Source organism: Anolis sagrei, chromosome X (assembly GCF_037176765.1).
Source record: "Anolis sagrei isolate rAnoSag1 chromosome X, rAnoSag1.mat, whole genome shotgun sequence".
NCBI lineage: Eukaryota > Metazoa > Chordata > Lepidosauria > Squamata > Dactyloidae > Anolis > Anolis sagrei.
Window position 1 is genome coordinate 41,847,113 of NC_090034.1, and position 15,262 is coordinate 41,862,374.

General features: G+C 48.5%; 1 protein-coding gene across 6 annotated transcripts in view; it reads left to right on the forward strand.

The window, feature by feature from the left end:
- The first annotated feature begins 2,442 nt into the window (after window positions 1–2,442).
- The window catches only part of PITPNM2 (phosphatidylinositol transfer protein membrane associated 2), a 226,410-nt gene continuing 213,590 nt past the window's right edge, over window positions 2,443–15,262 (forward strand). For 3 of the 6 annotated variants that reach the window (XM_060785502.2, XM_060785507.2, XM_060785506.2), the window contains exon 1: window positions 2,443–2,619. The gene's annotated coding sequence lies outside the window, so the exon portion shown is untranslated. Of the gene's footprint in view, window positions 2,620–8,737; window positions 8,880–15,262 lie in introns of those variants that run through there. The other 3 variants (XM_060785508.2, XM_060785509.2, XM_060785504.2) reach the window with 2 other exon arrangements.

Here is a 15,262-nt window from a genome sequence, read left to right on the forward strand (position 1 = left end):
GCTTGGGCCATCATGTCTCTCATCAGTGAAGATCATTTTGAATTCTGCTCCTGTCTTCTGGGATATTGGCTCTCCCTCCCAATTTGGCATGATGTAAGTTGTAGTTCACCCACAACCGTATGCATGTTGTAAAATGACCAAAGGCGGTTTTGGAAATCACCCGGGCACTGCTGGGTCCCCAAACTAGTATTATTTATCGTGTTAGGAGTGAACCAAAACAGTTGTATTGCATTAAAAACAAAGAAATAAACAAACAAGTTCGCAGACTTGATATTCTATTAAATGTCCTTTGACTAGTATCTGGCCACTTGGAGTGCCTCTGGTGTTGCTATACGAAGATCCTCCACTGTGCATGTGGCAGGGCTCAGGTTGTATTGCAGTAGGTGGTCTGTGGTTTGCTCTTCTCCACACTCGCATATTGCGGATTCCACTTTGTAGCCCCATTTCTTAAGGTTGGCTCTGCATCTCGTGGTGCCAGAGCTCAGTCTGTTCAGCGCCTTCCAAGTCACCCAGTCTTCTGTGTGCCCAGGGGGGAGTCTCTCATTTGGTATCAGCCATGGGTTGAGGTTCTGGGTTTGAGCCTGCTACTTTTGGACTCTTGCTTGCTGAGGTGTTCCAGCGAGTGTCTGTGTAGGTCTTAGAAAACTATTTCTTGATTTAAGTTGTTGATGTGCTGGCTGATATCCAAACAGGGGATGGGCCGGAGATGTCACTGCCTTGGTCCTTTCACTATTGGTTGCTACTTCCCGGCGGATGTCAGGTGGTGCAATACCGGCTAAACAGTGTAATTTCTCCAGTGGTGTAGGGTGCAGACCCCCTGTGATAATGTGACATGTCTCATTAAGAGTCACATCCACTGTTTTAGCGTGGTAAGATGTGTTCCACACTGGGCATGCGTACTCAGCAGCAGAGTAGCATAGCACAAGGGCAGATGTCTTCACTGTGGCTGGTTGTGATTCCCAGGTTGTGCCAGTCAGCTTTCGTATGATATTGTTTCTAGCACCCACTTTTTGCTTGATATTCAGGCAGTGCTTCTTGTAGGTCAGAGCATGGTCCAGAGTGACTCCCAGGTATTTGGGTGCGCTGCAATGCTCCAGTGGGATTCCTTCCCAGGTAATCCTCAGAGCTTGGGATGCTTGTCTGTTCTTAAGGTGAAAAGCACATGTCTGTGTTTTAGATGGGTTAGGGATCAGCTGGTTTTCCCTGTAATAGGCAGTAAGAGCGCCTAGAGCTTCTGTTCAACCATCTCAAAGCTCCCTGGTTGAGCGGTAATGGCATGATCATCAGCATAGATGAAACTCTCTGTCCCTTCTGGCAATGGCTGGTCATTTGTGTAAATGCTGAACATGGATGGAGCAAGCATGCTCCCTTGAGGCAGGCCATTCTTCTGTTTCCGCCATCTGCTTCTCTGGCCCTGGAACTTAACAAAAAAGCTCCTGTTTTGTATCAGATTTCCTATGAGGCGGGTGAGGTGGTAGTCCTTTGTGATGTTATACACTTTTCTCAGGAGGAGGAGGTGGTTTACAGTATCATAAGCCGCTGACAGGTCTATGAAGACAGCTCCTGTGATCTGCTGCCTTTTAAAGCCATCTTCTATGTGCTGAGTCAGGTTCAGCACTTGCAATGTGCAGCTTTTGCCTTTCCTGAAGCCAGCTTGCTGTGGGATCAGACATGGGTCTATTTTTTCCATAATTCTATGCAGAATAAGTCTCTCCAGAACTTTGTAAAGATGGCATAACAAGGAAATTGGTCTATGGCAGGAGTCCTCAAACCTTTTAAACAGAGGGCCAGGTCACAGTTCCTCAAACTGTTGGAGGGCCGGATTATAATTTGAAGAAAAAAACTGAATTCCTATGCACACTGTACATACCTTATTTGTAGTGCAAAACCCACTTAAAATACAATCATGAAAATGAAGAACAATTTTAACAAAAATAAACTCATTAGTATTTCAGTGGGAAGTGTGAGCCTGCTTTTGGATGATGAAATAGGATTGTTGTTGTTGTGTGCTTTCAAGACTTAGGTTGACCCTGAGCGAGGGCCAGGTAAATGACCTTGGAGGGCCGTATCTAGCCCTCAAACCTTAGTTTGAAGACCTTTGGTCTATGGCTTTTTGGATCATTACGGTCTTTGCCTGGCTTCAAGATGGCGATGACTCTTGCTTTCCTCCAGATTTTGGGGATCTGGCAGGATGCAGTGTTGTTCATCGGCTCCAGCAGCCAGTGCCTTGCTTTTGGACCAAAGTTCTTAATTTGTTCCATCCGTAGAAGCGTCCCAAGCTAGGATATGCTGGTGGTGAGACTTGCTTTGCTTGCCTTGGCTGCTTTTCCTTGGCCGGCCTGCAGGGGGCGCGCGGGGCTCACTCCCTGGTGGTGCGGGAATGCGCGCCAAGGAGCCGCCAATACAAGCGCGCGGAGGAGGGGGAGGAGGAGGAGGAGGAGGAGGAGGAAGGCGCGGAGCAACCCGGCCCGGCTTCCCCTGGGCGGAGGGCCCTCCTGCCCTTGGCTGCGCCTTCATGGCGGCCAGGGGAGCCCCGCCGGGAGTGGGCCGCCCTCAGAGGCGGCGGAGCTGGGCTCCAGGAACGCGCTGAGGGGAGCCAGGGCGGGCGAGAAGGCGGAGGTGAGTCCCCCGTCCCCCTCCCTCCCTGCCTCCCGCCCTCCTTCCCACCTCCAGCCCCGCTTCCGGACCAAGCCGGGCGCCCCCTCCCGACCTCTGCAGAACTTCTTCGCCGCCAAGCAGGCAGGCAGGCAGGCAAGGAGTGGGATGGCAGAGCTCTCCTCTTCCACAACTGGAAGGGTCCCCTCACCTCCAGGGGCATCCAGTACACAGGCAGGGAAAGCACCATCAAAGCACCCCCAGCAGAGGGCCATCCAGCCGCTGATCGGATAATAGAATCCAAAGCCTCCCTCCACTCCCTCTCTATGCATTCTATATGTCACCAGAGTTGGACATTCTTCCCCAGACTCTGAATAGTAGAGTCCTAGACATGGAAGAGACTCCCAGGGCCATCTAGTCCAACTCCTTTCACACAGGCAGGGAAAGCACCATCGAAGCACCCCCACAGAGGGCCATCCAATCTCTGATAGAATAATAAAATCCCAGAACCCCAGGGGGATCCCCTTTCTCACAGGCAGGGAAAACACCATCGAAGCGCTCCCGACAGAGGGCCACCTAGATTCTGCTTCAAAGTCTCCCTCCACCCCACTCTCTAAGCAGTCTACATTTCCCCAGAGTTGGCCATCCAACTTCTGAATAATAGAATCCCAAACATGGAAGAGGCCCCCAGAGCCCTCGCTTCCAGCCCCTTTCTCACAGGCAGGGAAAGCACCATCAAAGCACCCCCGACAGAGGCCCATTCAGACTCTGAGAGAATAATAGAATCCAAGACATAGGAGAGATCCCCAAGGCTATGTAGTCCAACTCCTTTCTCACAGGCAGGGAAAGCACCATTAAAACACCCCCGACAGAGAGCCATCTAGATTCTGCTTCAAAGCCGCCCTCCACCCCCATCTCTAAGGAGTCTACATTTCCCCAGAGTTGGAAATTCTTCCCCAGAGGGCCATCCAACTTCTGAATAATAGAATCCCAAACATGGAAGAGGCCACCAGAGCCCTCTAGTCCAACCCCTTTCTCACAGGCAGGGAAAGCACCATTAAAACACCCCCGACAGAGGGCCATTCAGACTGAGAGAATAATAGAATCCTAGATGTGGAAAGACCCCAGGGCCATCTAGTCCAACCCCTTTCTCACAGGCAGGGAAAGCACCATTAAAACACCCCCGACAGAACGCCATCTAGATTCTGCTTCAAAGCCACCCTCCACCCCCGTCTCTAAGGAGTCTACATTTCCCCAGAGTTGGAAATTCTTCCCCAGAGGGCCATCCAATTTCTGAATAATAGAATCCCAAACATGGAAGAGACCCCCAGAGCCCTCCAACCCCTTTCTCACAGGCAAGGAAAGCACCACCAAAGCATCCCCGACAGAGGGCCATTCAGCCTCTGAGAGAATAATAGAGTCCTAGACATGGGAGAGATCCCCAAGGCTATGTAGTCCAACTCCTTTCTCATAGGCAGGGAAAGCACCATCAAAGCACCCTCAACAGAGGGCCATCCAGTCTCTGATGGAATGTATTTATTTATTTATTTATCGTAACAGGAGCAAACCAAGGGTACAGTTGCAATGTATTTAAAAAACACAACGTTTGCAAACTTGGCATTCTATTAAATCTCTTTTGACCAGAAGCTGGCCACTTGGAGTGCTTCTAGTGTTGCTATAAGGAGGTCCTCCAAAAGTGCATGTGGCAGGGCTTCGGCTGCATTGTAATGGGTGGTCTGTGGTTTGCTCTTCTCCACACTCACATGTCGTGGACTCCACTTTGTGGCCCCATTTCTTAAGGTTGGTTCTGCCTCTTGTGGTGCCAGAGCGCAGTCTGTTCAACGTGTTCCAAGTTGCCCAGTCTTCTGTGTGCCCAGGAGGGAGTTTCTCATTTGGTATCAGCCATGGCTTGAGGTTCTGGGTTTTAGCCTGCCACTTTTGGACTCTTGCATGCTGAGGTGTTCTTTTCGAGTATCTCTGTAGATCTCAGAAAACTATTTCTTGATTTAAAGTGTTGGCGTGCTGAGTGATATCTTAATAGAGGAAGGGCCGGAGATGTCACTATCTTGGTCCTTTCATTACTAGCTTCTACTTCCTGGCGGATGTCAGGTGGTACAATACTGGTTAAATATCATTAAGAGACACATCCACTGTTTTAACATGGTTATATGTGTTCCACACTGGGCATGCAGAGTAGCAAAGCGCAAGGGCAGATGTCTTCACTGTATCTGGTTGTGATCCCCAGGTTGTGCCAGTCAATTTTCGTATGATATTGTGTCTAGCGCCCACTTTTTGCTTGATGTAGTGCTTCTTGTAGGTCAGATCACAGTCCAGAGTAACTCCCAGGTATTTGGGTGTGCTGCAATGCTCCAGTGGGATTCCTTCCCACATACAATAATAGAATCCTAGGTGTGGAAGAGAACCCCATGGTCATCTAGTCCAACTCCTTTCTCACAGGCAGAGAAAACACCATCAAAGCACCCCCGACAGGACCATCTAGATTCTGCTTCAAAGCCTCCCTCCACCCCTTCTCTAAGCATTCTATATTTCAGTAGAGTTGGAAATTCTCCCCAGAGGGCCATCCAGACCCTGAATAATAGAATCCTAGACATGGAAGAGACCCTCGGGGTCATCTAGTCCAACCCCCTTCTGACAGGCAGGGAAAGCACCATCAAAGCACCCCCAACAGGGGACCATCCACCTTCTGAATAATAGAATCCTAGAGGTGGGAGAGACCCCCAAGGGCATTTCCTTTCTCACAGGCAGGGAAAACACTATCAAAGCATCTCCAACAGAGGGCCATCCAGACTCTGATTAAAAGCCTCCCTCCACCCTCTCTCTAAGCATTCTATATTTCACCAGAGTTTGAAATTATTCCCTCCAGGGCTCCCCAATCCAACCCTCTTCTGCCAAGCAGGGAAAGCACCATCAAAGCACCCCTGACAGTGGACCATCTAGATTCTGAATAATAGAATGTAGATGCAGAAGAGAGTCCCAGGGCCCCTTTTTCACAGGTAGGGAAAGCACCATCAAAGCACCCTGGACAGAGGGTCATCTAGATTCTTTTTAAAAGCCCCCAGAGAAGGAGACTCTAAAGAAGGAGCCCCATGTTGGAATCCACCATCAAAGCACCTCAACAGAGGGTGCTTTGATGCACCCACCTAGCCTCTGAGAGTATCATAGAATCCTTATGTTGGAAGTTATTTTCCAATCCAACCCCCATCTGACAGGCAGGAAAATCACCATTAAGTCATTCCTGACAGATGGCCGCCCAGCCTCCGAGTCATTCCATCTTAGAGTTGGAAGAGACCCCTCTCCCCAGGGTCATCCAGTCTAACTCCTTTTTGGCAGGCAGGGAGGCACCATCAAAGCACTCCTGACAGATGGCCATCCGGCCTCTGCTTAAAAGCTTCCAGAGAAGGAAGGAGACTCCACCACCTTTTGAAGCATCCTTTATTACACAAGAATTTGAGAAGATCCCCTCAGGGCCCTCCAGTCCAACCCTTCTGTCATGAAGCAAAAGCACAATCAAAGTAGCCCCAACAGATGGCCATCCAGTCTCTGATAGAATCATAGAATCATAATGTTGAAAGTGTCTATGTGGGCCTTCCAGCCCAACCCCTTCTGCCAGGCAGGAAGGCACCATCAAAGCACCCCCGACAGATCACCATTCAGTTTTTTAAAAACTTCGAAGGAAGGAGGTTGTGTACGATGACAAACCTCTTTGTGCCAGGGTTGATGTTCTGCCTGGCAGCCTGTCTCCATCAGAGCTTCTGGAGTGGCCCTGCTTGGATCCTGTGCTTTCCAAGGGTGTGTCTACATCAGGCATGGGCAAACTTTTGGCAATCTGAGTGGGCCGGGAGGGAGGGGTTCTTCCCAAGTTCCCTCCCTGCCCTTTCTGCCCTTCCTCTTCTCTTTTATAACCCAAAAGAGAAGAGGAAGGTCTGGATGAGATGGTAGAAGGGAGAATCCTAGTTCAGTGCTTTAAGAGACCCCCAAGGGCCATCCAGTCCAACCCCCTGCCATGTAGGAAGGCACAATCAAAGCACTCCCAACAGACAGCCTCTGCAGAAAAGCCTCCAGAGAAGGAGACTCCACCACACCCCCAGCCAGCCTATGCCACTCTCTAACAGCTCTTCCTCTCAGGAAGTTCTTCCTAATCTTTTCAGTTGCATCTCTTTCCCTGCCATTTGAACCCATTGCTCCCGTCTTGTGCCCTGGTCTCTAGAGCAGCAGAAACTCAGTTTTCCTTCTCAATTGGACACCCTTTTAAATCTTGAAACATGGTTCTCATGTTCCCCTTCAGTTTTCTCTTCTCTCAGCTAAACATCCCCCAGGAGGAAAGGAAAAAGAAAAGGAAGGAAGGGAGGAAGAGAAGGATGGAAGGGAATGGAGGGAGGAATGGTGGAAAGAGAGATGGAAGAAAAGGCAAAAGGGAAAGAAGGAGTAAAAGAGAGGAAAGAGGGAAAGAAGGACAAAGGGTGGAAGGGAAGGAAGGGGGGAGGGAGGAAAAAAGAGGGAGAGAAGGGGGAAGGAAAGAGATAAGAAAGGAAGGATAGGATGGTGAAAGAGAGGAGGGCATAAGAAAGGAGCCCAAGGGGCCGAATTCGGGCCCCCGGCCTGGGTTTGCCCATACCTGTAGAATGGATGCAGTTTGATTCCATGTGAGGTGCTGAGACTGAGGCAGTGGCATATCTGTAGTGTGCCAGCTTCCAGGATTCCATAGCATTGAGCCACGGCAGAGAGTGGTCTCAAACTGCATTCATGCTCCAGTGTAGACACTCCCGTAGTGGTCATAAGGCTGCCTTACTGCCTTGAGTAGCTGCTGGGATTGGTTGGCCCTGCTTCATGGGCATGGTTGAGCCTTTGTACTAAAGCATGTACTCAAGTCCCTCCACCCCTAGCCCTGCAGTGGATTGGTTTCATTGTACCTGTCAGGAAAGGTTGTCTCTGAATGCTTGACAGACAAGATGAGTTAAAATCTCAGCCCAGTTGGTTAAAAAGTCTTGTGTAGTCTCTTTATCTCTGATGGGACTCATAGACCTCTTCTACATTGCCATATAATCCAGATTATTTATTTATCGTGTCAGGAGCGAACCAAAGAGTTGTATTATATTTTTTAAAAAAACACCCAACAAAGTTTGCAAACTTGGCATTCCATTAAATGCCCTTTGACCAGTAGCTGGCCACTTGGAGTGCCTCTGGTGTTGCTATAAGAAGGTCCTCCATTGTGCATGTGGCAGGGCTCAAGTTGCATTGTAGTAGGTGGCCTGTGGTGTGCTCTTCTCCACACTCGCATGTTGTGGATTCCATTTCTTAAGGTTGGCTCTTTATCTCGTGGTTCCAGAGCGCAGTCTGTTCAGCGCCTTCCATAATGAAAGCAGAGAATCCCCCTTATCTGCTTTGAACTGGATTATATGAGTCTACACTGCCATATAATCCAATTCAAAGCAGATACTAGTCATCTGGATATGGTGTGGCAGTGTAGATGGGGCCATAGTCTCCCCAGATTGGCACACTACTAGGGAGGTTGTGGGTGTGGATTTTATAATATTTTAACCTTACAAACACAGTATTCTTGTTTTGTTTCGATGTTTGTATTTGTTTTGTTTTAAATTGATTAAAAGTGTGTGGTTGTTAGCAGCCTTGAGTTCCCTTGGGGTTTAAATAATTCTAAATACTAATAATAATTTGAAAGATGCCAGGTTTTGGGGGAATGCTTCCTACTAGGTCAAACCATCAAGCCACCTCTCTAAGAGTGCCAAAGTTGACACTCTGCCTGGCAGCCAGCCTCATCAGAGGACTTTCCATCACTTCCTCCTTGATCCCATTTTAAAACTAATTCCAGCAGGAGTTAGAACTTGGGACCTTCTCTTTGCAAAACCACTGAGTTTAGCATCCCTTTCTCTCGGATTGGAAGGCAGGGAAAACTTTCTCCAGTGGTCGTGCTTGGCTGAGGGGGCGGGGAGGGGGGGAATTAAAATTCAAAGTGTCCAAGGTCAGGAGGAAAGTGATGCTTGTCCAATCGTATTAACCAGATGGATTTGCTTCTGGTGTTTGGCTGATCCATGGTCAGGTGACGCCTATCGGAGGGTGGGCTCCAGGTTTGAGAGGCTATTTTACCTCCCTGGCATGTGTGTTCCTTGCCTCTCTTCACAGAGACTCACAAGGGGCTCTGTGACTAGAGGTGAAGAGAGGGGAGGGACTCGAGGGACGGAGGGCTCTCCGTCAGGGCTGGCTCTTCGCTTGAGCCAGGTGAAGTAGCAGCAGAGGCATCACGAAAGGTAAGTACATTGCTGGTCATTTATTCTTGTCACATAGGCAGGGACTCAGCAGAGACTTCCAACTAACTATTCAGTAAGGGATCTTGTGTCAAGCAGCAGCGCTGAGCAGCAGGGATCTAGCGTTCCCATATCCATAATGTAAACCAGGTCTCTGTTCACTTGAGAGTGGGATGGGCAAGCCGAGATGCCATGAGCGAATATGTTGCAAAACGAAATGTAGGGTGACTGAAGGCATGGCGTTGCTGCCATCATGCTTTGAGCCTCTCGGACTTTCATCACAGGACAGTCACCCAGCCAAAGGAGTTCCAGGACTGCGTGTTCGGAGGCTCTCTTGATGCCCCGTTCACTTCTCTTGTTGCTCGGGTCAGCCCCCCAGCGTGCCTTCCTAGTGTTTTCAGCCTGACTCAGAAGTGGCTGTGGAATCCCCATGCAGGTCTCCAATTGGAGTAAAGAGGCATGCCAGCAGTGTGCGTGAAATCCGGGATTGCTTTGGCTGCATCAATCAAGATGAGCTTCAGCCCTGGAGTTAGTTTTGTAAATAGTGCTCCCATGCTTTCCCGGGAGGTGCTTTGATTCATATTTGGACTTTATGCAACATATATCATGTCTGTGCAGATGTGAATGTCTTGTCAAGTGCATTTGTACTGTGTTTCTTTGTATTTCAAACACTGCCTTATCATCATTGTATTTGTGTGTGTCCCTCTGCTTTCCATAGTCCAGTCCTATGTGTGTCTGCTTGGGAGTGAGATCCAATTGTTTCATTGGGACTTATCCAGGTAAAGGTGCTCATTCAGGTCCCCCTTTTCTCTGGCAAGAAAAGGGAGGCTGACTGTGGCTAGATCTATACTGCCATATAATCCAGATTTTCCAATCTGATGATCCTGTTATCTGCTTTGAACTGGATTATATGAGTCTACACTGCCATATAATCAAGTTCAAAGTAGACACTCTGGATTTTATGTGGCAGTGTAGATAGATCTTCAGTTAGGAAGCATGCTGAGATTTCTCAGATCCAGGAGGTGTGTCAGTGGGGAAGACCGCACAGATAGTTGCAAAGGAAGGCTTGGGGTCTGACTTGTGGGAAGCCAGAGTAATGGCCAGACAACCCACAGTTCCCCATAGATTGGATCCCTCCAAAGCAGCACCACTTTTGTATCTGCTCCCCATATATTTTTCCCCCTTGGGAGCATGTAAACAAACTGCCCTATTTGAGGCAAGTGCTTTGTGTCCCAATGGAAAGAAGTATCAATAATAATAATAATAATAATAATAATAATAATAATAAGTGATAGTGTGCGCATGGGGAAAACAGGCAATTCCCCTATGTATCCCCTAGTGCAGGCATGGGAAAACTTTCTAACTTCGGGGATGCATGGCAGGAAAGAAGCAGGGTGGGCGTGCCGGGAGAGAGAGAGTTCTCCCGAAGCCCCTGCCAGCCCTTTCCTCCCCTTCCTCTTCTCTATCAGAGGCAGAAAGTGAAGGAAAGACAGGAAACTTTTGGATCCCAAAAGGGTTAGCCTTGGTCAGGATGGGATGGTGGACGAGAGAGAAGAAGGGTCTCCATGAGACCCTGTATTGCCTACTCCTGACCTAGAATCCTAGTTCAGTGCTTTAAGAGACCCTCAAGGGCCATCCAGTCCAACCCCCTGCCATGTAGGAAGGCACAATCAAAGCACTCCCAACAGACAGACAGCCTCTGCAGAAAAGCCTCCAGAGAAGGAGACTCCACCACACCCCCAGGCAGCCTATGCCACTCTCCAACAGGAGGAAAGAAGGAGAGAAAGAAGGGAGGTAAGAGAAGGGAAAGGAAGGGAAGGAAGGAAGGAAGAATGGAAGGAAGGAAGGATGGAAGGAAAGAAGGAAGGAAGGGTAGGTAGAAGGGAATGTGGCGAGAGAGGGGAGGGAGAAGGAAGGAAAGACAAAAAGGAAGGAAGGAAGTAGAAAGAGGGAGAGAGGGAAAGAAGGGAGGTAAGAGGAAAGAAGGGAAGGATGGATGGAAGGAAGAAGGAAGGAATGATGGATGGAAGGAAGGAATTGTAGGTAAAAGGGAATGTTGGGAGGGAAGGGAGGAAGAGAGGAGAGAGAGAAGGAAGGAAAGACAAAAAGAAAGGAAGGAAGGAAGTAGAAAAAGGGACAGAGGGAAAGAAGGAAGGTGAGTAGAAAGGAGGAAAGAAGGAGAGAAATAAGGGAGGTAAGAGAAGGGATGAATGGATGGAAGGAAGGAAGGAAGAAAGTAGAAAGAGGGAGAGAGGGAAAGAAGGAGGGTGAATAGGAAGGAGGAAAGAAGGAGAGAAAGAAGGGAGGTAAGAGAAGAGAAGGGATGAATGGAAGGAAGGAAGGAAGTAGAAAGAGGGAGAGAGGGAAAGAAGAAAGGTGAGTAGGAAGGAGAAAAGAAGGAGAGAACAAAGGAAGAGAAGGGAAGGATGGAAGGAAGGAAGGAAGGAAGAAAGAAAGAAAGGGTAGGTAGAAGGGAATGTGGGGAGGGAAGGGAGGGAGAGAGGAAAGAGAGAAGGAAGGAAAAACAAAAAGAAAGGAAGAAAGAAAGAAAGAAAGAAAGTAGAAAGAGGGAGAGAGTGATGGAAAGAGGGATGGTAGGAAGGAGTAAGGGATATATTTTTCCCTTGGGGAGTATGCAAACAGCTTGCCCTATCTGAGGCAAGTGCTTTGTGTCCCAATGGAAAGAAGTATCAATAATAATAATAATAATAATAATAATAGTAATAATAATAATAAGTGATAGTGTGTGCATGGGGAAAACAGGCTATTCCCACTTTTATGTATCCCTTAGTGCAGGCATGGGCAAACTTTCTAACTTGGGGGCTGCATGGCGGGAAGGAGCAGGGTGGGCGTGCCGGGAGAGAGAGAGTTCTCCCGAAGCCCCCTGCCAGCCCTTTCCTCCCCTTCCTCTTCTCTTTCGGAGGCAGAAAGTGATGGAAAGACAGGAAACGTTTGGTTCCCAAAAGGGTTAGCCTTGGTCAGGATGGGATGGTGGATGGGAGAGGAGAAGGGTCTCCATGAGACCCTGTATTGCCTACTCCTGACCTGGAATCCTAGTTCAGTGCTTTAAGAGACCCTCAAGGGCCATCCAGTCCAACCCCCTGCCATGTAGGAAGGCAAAATCAAAGCACTCCCAACAGACAGACAGCCTCTGCAGAAAAGCCTCCAGAGAAGGAGACTCCACCACACCCCCAGGCACCCTATGCCACTCTCCAACAGGAGGAAAGGAGAGAAAGAAGGAGGGTAAGAGAAGGGAAGGGAAAGGAAGGGAAGGAAGGAAGGGTAGGTAGAAGGGAATGTCGGGAGAGAGGGGATGGAGAGAGGAGAGAGAGAAGGAAGGAAAGACAAAAAGGAAGGAAGGAAGAAAGTATAAAGAAGGAGAGAGGGAAAGAAGGAGGGTGAGTAGGAAGGAGGAAGGAAGGAGAGAAAGAAGGGAGGTAAGAGAAGAGAAGGGAAGGAAGGATGGATGGACGGAGAAAGGAAGGAAGGAAGGATAGGTAGAAGGGAATGTGGGGGGAGAAGGGAGGGAGAGAAGAAAGAGAGAAGGAAGGAAATACAAAAAGGAAGGAAGGAAGGAAGCAGAAAGGAAGGAAGTAGAGGGGGAAAGAAGGAGGATGAGTAGGAAGGAGGAAAGAAGGAGAGAAAGAAGGGAGGAAGAGAAGAGAAGAGAAGGGATGAATGGATGGATGGAAGGAAGGAAGAAAGAAAGTAGAAAGAGGGAGAGAGGGAAAGAAGGAGGGTGAGTAGGAAGGAGGAAAGAAGGAGAAAAAGAAGGGAGGTAAGAGAAGAGAGGGAAAGGAAGGATGGAAGGAAGGAAAAAAGGAAGGAAGGAAGGAAGGAAGGAAGGAAGGAAGGATAGGTAGAAGGGAATGTGGGGGGAGAAGGGAGAGAGAGAGGAGAGAGAGAATGAAGGAAAGACAAAAAGGAAGGAAGGAAGTAGAAAGAAAGAGAGGGAAAGAAGGAGGACGAGTAGGAAGGAGGAAAGAAGGAGAGAAAGAAGGGAGGTAAGAGAAGAGATGAGAAGGGATGAATGGATGGAAGGAAGGAAGTAGAAAGAGGGAGAGAGGGAAAGAAGGAGGGTGAGTAGGAAGGAGGAAAGAAGGAGAGAAAGAAGGGAGGTATAAGAAGAGAAAAGAAGGAAGGATGGATGGAAGTAAAGAAGGAAGGAAGGAAGCAAAGGTAGAAGGGAATGTGAGGCGAGAAGGGAGGGAGAGAGGAGAGAAAGAAGGAAGGAAAGACAAAAAGGAAGGAAGGAAGGAAGTAGAAAGAGAGAGATAGGGAAAGAAGGAGGATGAGTAGGAAGGAGGAAAGAAGGAGAGAAAGAAGGGAGGTAAGAGAAGAGATGAGAAGGGATGAATGGATGGAAGGAAGGAAGGAAGTAGAAAGAGGGAGAGAGGGAAAGAAGGAGGGTGAGTAGGAAGGAGGAAAGAAGGAGAGAAAGAAGGGAGGTATAAGAAGAGAAGAGAAGGAAGGATGGATGAAAGTAAAGAAGGAAGGAAGGAAGCAAAGGTAGAAGGGAATGTGAGGCGAGAAGGGAGGGAGAGAGGAGAGAAAGAAGGAAGGAAAGACAAAAAGGAAGGAAGGAAGGAAGTAGAAAGAGAGAGAAAGGGAAGAAGGAGGATGAGTAGGAAGGAGGAAAGAAGGAGAGAAAGAAGGGAGGTAAGAGGAGAGAAGTGATGAATGGAAGGAAGGAAGGAAGTAGAAAGAGGGACAGAGGGAAAGAAGGAAGGTGAGTAGAAAGGAGGAGAGAAGGAGAGAAATAAGGGAGGTAAGAGAAGAGACGGGAAGGAAGGATGGAAGGAAGGAAAAAGGAAGGAAGGAAGGAAGGAAGGAAGGATAGGTAGAAGGGAATGTGAGGAGAGAAGGGAAGGAGAGAGGAGAGAGAGAAGGAAGGAAAGACAAAAAAGAAGGAAGGAAGGAAGGAAGTAGAAAGAGAGAGATAGGGAAAGAAGGAGGATGAGTAGGAAGGAGGAAAGAAGGAGAGAAAGAAGGCAGGTAAGAGAAGAGAAGGGATGAATGGATAGAAAGAAGGAAGGAAGGGAGGAAGTAGAAAGAGGGAGAGAGGGAAAGAAGGAGAGAAAGAACGGAGGTAAGAGAAGAGACGGGAAGGAAGGATGGAAGAAAGGAAAAAAGGAAGGAAGGAAGGATAGGTAGAAGGGAATGTGAGGGGAGAAGGGAAGGAGAGAGGAAAGAGAGAAGGAAGGAAAAACAAAAAGAAAGGAAGAAAGAAAGAAAGAAAGTAGAAAGAGGGAGAGAGTGATGGAAAGAGGGATGGTAGGAAGGAGTAAGGAATATATTTTTCCCTTTGGGAGTATGCAAACAGCTTGCCCTATCTGAGGCAAGTGCTTTGTGTCCCAATTGAAAGAAGTATCAGTAATAATAATAATAATAATAATAGTAATAATAGTAATAGTAATAATAGTAATAATAGTAATAATAATAATAAGTGATAGTGTGTGCATGGGGAAAACAGGCTATTCCCACTTTTATGTATCCCCTAGTGCAGGCATGGGCAAACTTTCTAACTTGGGGGCTGCATGGCGGGAAAGAGCAGTGTGGGCGTGCCGGGAGAGAGAGAGTCCTCCCGAAGCCCCCTGCCAGCCCTTTCCTCCCCTTCCTCTTCTCTTTCGGAGGCAGAAAGTGATGGAAAGACAGGAAACGTTTGGTTCCCAAAAGGGTTAGCCTTGGTCAGGATGGGATGGTGGATGGGAGAGGAGAAGGGTCTCCATGAGACCCTGTATTGCCTACTCCTGACCTAGAATCCTAGTTCAGTGCTTTAAGAGACCCTCAAGGGCCATCCAGTCCAACCCCCTGCCATGTAGGAAGGCACAATCAAAGCACTCCCAACAGACAGACAGCCTCTGCAGAAAAGCCTCCAGAGAAGGAGACTCCACCACACCCCCAGGCAGCCTATGCCACTCTCCAACAGGAGGAAAGAAGGAGAGAAAGAAGGGAGGTAAGGGAAGGGAAGGGAAAGGAAGGGCAGGAAGGAAGGAAGGAAGGGTAGGTAGAAGGGAATGTCGGGAGAGAGGGGAGGGAGAGAGGAGAGAGTGAAGGAAGGAAAGACAAAAAGGAAGGAAGGAAGAAAGTAGAAAGAGGGAGAGAGGGGAAGAAGGAGGGTGAGTAGGAAGGAGGAAGGAAGGAGGGAAAGAAGGGAGGTAAGAGAAGAGAAGAGAAGGAAGGATGGAAGGAAGGAAAATAGGAAGGAAGGAAGGATAAGTAGAAGGGAATGTGGGGAGAGAAGGGAGGGAGAGAGGAGAGAGAGAAGGAAGGGAAGACAAAGGAAGGAAGGAAGTAGAAAGAGAGAGAGAGGGAAAGAAGGAGGATGAGTAGGAAGGAGGAAAGAAGGAGAGAAAGAATGGAGGTAAGAGAAGTGAAGGGATGAA